The 7,044-nt window shown below is 41.4% G+C and overlaps 1 non-coding gene across 1 annotated transcript; it reads right to left on the bottom strand.

Annotated features, from left to right (window-relative positions):
* Positions 1–5,485: 5,485 nt before the first annotated feature.
* LOC130953157 (small nucleolar RNA R71) lies at positions 5,486–5,593 on the bottom strand. Its single transcript, XR_009075329.1, has one exon. It is a non-coding gene; the product is annotated as a small nucleolar RNA R71 (small nucleolar RNA).
* Positions 5,594–7,044: the final 1,451 nt, after the last annotated feature.

The following is a 7,044-nucleotide window of genomic DNA, read 5'->3' as shown; positions in this document are numbered from 1 at the left end:
GGCGCCATTACCGGGGAACCTGGAAGTCATCCCATCACCATGGCGGACGACCATCACAACGACCACGACTCAGATCTAGAGTATAGAACGCCGCACAAAAACGCGGACACTACACCAAAGGATACTCCTCAACTTAACAACGAAAAGGATTCTCCAAATGCAGGAGCCATAGAGGCGCTTCAAGATTGATTAAAGCAACTCGAGAAAGAAGCCCAACATCAACGCGAAAAAGAAGAGGATCTACATCGGGAGATAAGGCGACGCCGAGAATTAGAAGATAAGCTTCTAAAACTCGAAGCCGATCTTAAAACCAAAGCTACTCGATCCACTCCAGAGGATAGCTCTCGCAAGGATCAAGATCCATTCACCAGGGAAATCATGAAGACCAAAATCCCAAAGAACTTCAAACTTCCAGATATGACTCTGTACGACGGCAATTCAGACCCCAACCATCACCTCAGCAATTTCAAAAGTAGAATGTACCTCACTGACGCCTCGGATGTAGTTCGCTGCAAAGCCTTTCCAATAACTCTTACCAAGACAGCCATTAGATGGTTCGACAGCCTACCTCCAAAGTCCATCTCGAGCTTCGACGACCTGGCCAAAAAATTCCTGACCAGATTTTCCATACAAAGATAAGGCTAAACATGCCCCCAGCCTACTAGGGATCAAGCAAGGAGATTGGGAAAGTCTTTGTAACTACATGGAAAGATTCAACAAAACATGCATGGACATACAAAGTCTACCAACATAAGCTGCATTATGGGCCTCATAAATGGCCTACGAGAAAGACCTTTTCGCCAATCTATATCTAAGAAATATCCTGCATCCCTGGACGAAGTATAAGAACGGGCGCAGAAGTACATCAACGTGGAGGAGAATTCACGACTTGGGGAAGCCTCGAGGTTCAGTTCCGCCTACCGAGACAAAGATAAAGAATCTAACAAAAAAGAAGATCGCTCCGGGGAGAAAATAAAAAATATTATAACTACACCCCTCTTAGGGTATCCTTGGTAGATGTTTACAAAGAAGTCTGCCATACGGAAAAAATACCCCCAGCTCGGCCACTCAAACGCAAAAGATGAGAAGGAAATCGGAATGAATACTGTGAGTATCATCGAGTCCGAGGACATTCCACCAACGAATGCTTCGACTTGAAAAATGTCATAGAAAAATTAGTAAGAGAAGGAAAACTAGATCGGTTTTTGGCCAACCGGGATGAAAAGCCAAGAAAAAGAAGAACAGATGAATATGTCAGACGATCTTAGCGATCACCTCGCACACCGGAAACACACGTCCACATGATACACGGCGGATTTCCGGGAGGAGGAATCTCCAAATCATCCCGCAAGTGACACCTCAAAGAAGTATACCATGTCGAAGGAAAGAAGGAGGCGCCAGACATCCCAGCAATTACGTTTACCAAAGAAGATGCATCCAGAATCATCTCAGGACACGACGATCCCATGGTCATCACTATCATACTGGTAAACGCCAACCTCCACCGTACATTAATTGACCAAGGAAGCTCCGCCGACATCTTATTCAAAACTGCCTTCACCAAGCTTGGCTTAGAAGAAAAAAAGCTAAGAGCATACCCGAACAGCCTGTTCGGACTTGGGGATACCCCAGTACAACCACTGGGATACGTATCGCTACAAACAACCTTCGGAAAGGGGAACCAATCAAGAACACTCAAGATAGACTACATCGTGGTCAATGTAAGCTCAGCCTACAATGCCTTAATAAGTCGGACAACGTTAAACCAACTCGACGTAATAGTTTTAACTCCACATCTATGTATGAAATTTCCAACTGCAGAAGGGATAGTGATGAGCGGATAATTTGTACGCTTTTTGGCATTGTTTTTAGTATGTTTTTAGTATATTTTTATTAGTTTTTAGTTAAAATTTACTTTTTTGGACTTTACTATGAGTTTGTGTGTTTTTCTGTGATTTTAGGTATTTTCTGGCTGAAATTGAGGGACCTGAACAAAAATCTGATTCAGAGACTGAAAAGGACTGCAGATGCTGTTGGATTCTGACCTCCCTGCACTCGAAGTGGATTTTCTGGAGCTACAGAAGCCCAATTGGCGCGCTCTCAACGGCTTTGGAAAGTAGACATCCTGGGCTTTCCAGCAATATATGATAGTCCATACTTTTCCCAAGATTTGATGGCCCAAACCGGCGTTCAAAGTCACCTTCAGAATTCCCAGCGTTAAACGCCGGAACTGGCACCAAATGGGAGTTAAACGCCCAAACTGGCATAAAAGCTGGCGTTTAACTCCAAGAAGAGTCTCTACACGAAAATGCTTCATTGCTCAGCCCAAGCACACATCAAGTGGGCCCGGAAGTGGATTTTTATGTCATTTACTCATCTTTGTAAACCTGAGGCTACTAGTTTTCTATAAGTAGGACCTTTTACTATTGTATCTATCATCTTTGGACCTCTAGTTCTTAGATCATTGGGAGGCTGGCCTCACGGCCATGCCTAGACCTTGTTCTTATGTATTTTCAACGGTGGAGTTTCTACACACCATAGATTAAGGTGTGGAGCTCTGCTGTACCTCGAGTATTAATGCAATTACTATTGTTCTTCTATTCAATTCCGCTTGTTCTTGTTCTAAGATATCACTTGTTCTTCAACTTGATGAATGTGATGATCTGTGACACTCATCATCATTCCCACCTATGAACGTGTGACTGACAACCACCTCCGTTCTACCTTCGATTGGGTGAATATCTCTTGGATTCCTGATACACGATGCATGGTTGATCGCCTGACAACCGAGCGCTCGCCTGACCTACGAGCCAGCCATTCCGTGAGATCAGAGTCTTCGTGGTATAGGCAAGAACTGATGGCGGCATTCAAGAGAATCCGGAAGGTCTAACCTTGTCTGTGGTATTCTGAGTAGGATTCAATGATTGAATGACTGTGACGTGCTTCAAACTCCTGAGGGCGGGGCGTTAGTGACAGACGCAAAAGAATCACTGGATTCTATTCCGGCCTGATTGAGAACCGACAGATGGATAGCCGTGCCGTGACAGGGTGCGTTGAACATTTCCACCGAGAGGATGGGAGGTAGCCACTGACAACGGTGAAACCCTTGCATAAGCTTGCCATAGAAAGGAGTAAGAAGGATTGGATGAAGACGGTAGGAAAGCAGAGAGACGGAAGGGACCAAGCATCTCCATTCGCTTATCTGATGTTCTCACCAATGATATACATAAGTATCTCTATCTTTATCTTTATGTTTTATTCATCATCTATACCCATTTGAGTCTGCCTGACTAAGATTTACAAGGTGACCATAGCTTGCTTCATACCAACAATCTCCGTGGGATCGACCCTTACTCGCGTAAGGTTTATTACTTGGACGACCCAGTGCACTTGCTGGTTAGTTGTGCGGAGTTGTGATAGAGAGTTGAGATTGCAATGAGCGTACCATGTTGATGGCGCCATTGATGATCACAATTTCGTGCACCAAGTTTTTGGCGCCGTTGCCGGGGATTGTTTCGTGTATGGACAACTGACGGTTCATCTTGTTGCTTATATTAGGTATTTTTTTCAGAGTTCTTAAGAATGAGTTCAAGAGTTTCATGATGATCTGTTGAAGTCTGGCTAGCTCTGAAGCCATGTCTAATCTTATTGGACCGAGGTTTCAACTTATCATCACAAGAGCTTGTTGATTTCTATCAATCTTGCTATTGGAGTAATGATCTGCTAAGACTTGGCTGGCCATTGGCCATGTCTAGTGTTTTGGACCGAAGCTTTCTTTGAAAGCTTGGCTGGCTGTGAAGCCATGTCTAATTCCTGGACCGGAGTCTTAGACTAGCATTGCAATGATTCCTGGAATTCAAATTAAGAATTCTGAAACCTTCATTTTCTATTTTCATATAATTTTCGAAAAAGCACAAAAAAAATTTACAAAATCATAAAAAACCAAAAAAATATTTTATGTTTCTTGTTTGAGTCTAGTGTCTAATTTTAAGTTTGGTGTCTTGCATGCATTGTTTATTTGATCTTGGTTCTATTTTCAAGTCAATAGTACAGGGAACTGAAGATTCAGAACATGCAGCAGAGGAATTACACAGAAAAAGCTGGGCGTTCAAAACGCCCAGTGAAGAAGGACAGACTGGCGTTTAAACACCAGCCAGGGTGCCTGGTTGGGGGTTTAACGCCCAAAAAGGTAGTGCATTGGGCATTAAATGCCAGAATGTGCACCATTCTGGGCGTTTAATGCCAGGATGGCACAAGAGGGAAGATTCTGTTTTTAATTCAGATTTTTTTTCAAGTTTTCAAAGTTTTTCAAAATCAAATCTTTTTCAAATCATATCTTTTCAATCAAATCTTTTTCAAAATCAATTTCTTTCCTTTTTCAAAGATACTTGCTAACAATTAATGATTTGATTGAACATTTTAAGTATGTTGCCTTTTCTGTTGAGAAAGGTTTAATGTTTGAATCATATCTTTTCTTGTTAGCCAAGTCATTAATTTTTAAAATCAAATCTTTTTAAAATTTGTTTTCAAATCATATCTTTTCAATCATATCTTTTTAAAAGCATAACTTTTCAATCATATCTTTTTAATCACATCTTTTTCAAAATAGTTTTCAATCATATCTTTTTAAATTCTAATTTCAAAATCTTTTTCAAAAATTACTTGATTTCTTTCCCTCTCTTGGTTTTCGAAAATCAATTAAAGTTTTTTTCAAAATGTTTTTTAAAATCTTTTTAACTTAATTTTCAGAATTTCTTCCCCTCTTCTCACATCCTTCTATTTATGGAGTACCACTCCTCCTCAATGCACAATTCGAACTCTATCTTACTAAGTTCGAATTCTTCTACCTCTTTCTTCTATTATTCTGTTCCTCTGACACCTCAAGGAATCTCTATACTGTGACATAGAGGATTCCACATTTTCTTGTTCTCTTCTCTTTCATATGAGCAGGAGCAAAGACAAAGGCATTCTTGTTGAAGCTGACCTTGAACCTGAAAGGACCTTGAAGCGAAAGCTAAGAGAAGCTAAGGCACAACTCTCTGTAGAGGACCTAACAGAAATCTTCAAAGAAGAAGAACCCATGGCAGCCGAAAACAACAACAATGCCAACAATGCAAGGAAGGTGCTTGGTGACTTTACTGCACCTACTCCCGACTTCTATGGGAGAAGCATCTCTATCCCTGCCATTGGAGCAAACAACTTTGAGCTTAAGCCTCAATTAGTTTCTCTAATGCAACAAAATTGCAAGTTCCATGGACTTCCATTGGAAGATCCTCATCAGTTCTTAGCTGAATTCTTGCAAATCTGTGACACTGTCAAGACTAATGGGGTTGACCCTGAGGTCTACAGACTTATGCTATTCCCTTTTGCTGTAAGAGACAGAGCTAGGACATCGTTGGACTCACAACCTAAAGAAAGCCTGGACTCATGGGAAAAGCTAGTCCATGCCTTCTTGGCCAAGTTCTTTCCACCTCAAAAATTGAGTAAGCTTAGAGTGGAAGTCCAAACCTTCAGACAGAAGGATGGAGAATCCCTCTATGAAGCTTGGGAAAGATACAAACAATTGATCAAAAAATGTCCTTCTGACATGCTTTCTGAATGGAGCATCATAGGTATTTTCTATGATGGTCTTTCTGAACTATCCAAAATGTCTTTGGATAGCTCTGCTGGAGGATCTCTTCATCTGAAGAAGACGCCTACAGAAGCTCAAGAACTAATTGAAATGGTTGCAAATAACCAATTCATGTACACTTCTGAAAGGAATCCTGTGAACAATGGGACAAATCAGAAGAAAGGAGTTCTTGAGATTGATACTCTGAATGCCATTCTGGCTTAGAACAAGATATTGACTCAACAAGTTAATTTGATTTCTCAAAGTCTGTCTGGAATGCAAAATGCACCAAGCAGTACTAAGGATGCTTCATCTGAAGAAGAAGCTTATGATCCTGAGAACCCTTCAATGGAAGAGGTGAATTACCTAGGAGAACCCTTTGGTGTTATGATGAGCGGATAATTTGTACGCTTTTTGGCATTGTTTTTAGTATGTTTTTAGTATGATCTAGTTAGTTTTTAGTATATTTTTATTAGTTTTTAGTTAAAATTCGCTTTTCTGGACTTTACTATGAGTTTGTGTGTTTTTCTGTGATTTCAGGTATTTTCTGGCTGAAATTGAGGGACCTGAGCAAAAATCTGATTCAGAGACTGAAAAGGACTGCAGATGCTGTTGGATTCTGACCTCCCTGCACTCGAAGTGGATTTTCTGGAGCTACAGAAGCCCAATTGGCGCGCTCTCAACGGCGTTGGAAAGTAGACATCCTGGGCTTTCCAGCAATATATGATAATCCATACTTTGCCCAAGATTTGATGGCCCAAACCGGCGTTCAAAGTCACCTTCAGAATTCCCAGCGTTAAACGCCGGAACTGGCACCAAAATGGGAGTTAAACGCCCGAACTGGAATAAAAGCTGGCGTTTAACTCCAAGAAGAGTCTCTACACGAAAATGCTTCATTGCTCAGTCCAAGCACACACCAAGTGGGCCTGGAAGTGGATTTTTATGTCATTTACTCATCTTTGTAAACCTGAGGCTACTAGTTTTCTATAAGTAGGACCTTTTACTATTGTATCTATCATCTTTGGACATCTAGTTCTTAGATCATTGGGAGGATGGCCTCACGGCCATGCCTAGACCTTGTTCTTATGTATTTTCAACGGCGGAGTTTCTACACACCATAGATTAAGGTGTGGAGCTCTGCTGTACCTCGAGTATTAATGCAATTACTATTGTTCTTCTATTCAATTCCGCTTGTTCTTGTTCTAAGATATCACTTGTTCTTCAACTTGATGAATGTGATGATCCGTGACACTCATCATCATTCTCACCTATGAACATGTGACTAACAACCACCTCCGTTCTACCTTCGATTGGGTGAATATCTCTTGGATTCCTGATACACGATGCATGGTTGATCGCCCGACAACCGAGCGCTCGCCTAACAAACGAGCCAGCCATTCCGTGAGATCAGAGTCTTAGTGGTATAGGCAAGA

This window comes from Arachis stenosperma, chromosome 9, assembly GCF_014773155.1.
Source record: "Arachis stenosperma cultivar V10309 chromosome 9, arast.V10309.gnm1.PFL2, whole genome shotgun sequence".
In the NCBI taxonomy this organism is placed as follows: domain Eukaryota; kingdom Viridiplantae; phylum Streptophyta; class Magnoliopsida; order Fabales; family Fabaceae; genus Arachis; species Arachis stenosperma.
The sequence above is the reverse complement of the archived record's forward strand: the minus strand, read 5'-3'. Positions and strand labels throughout refer to the sequence as shown.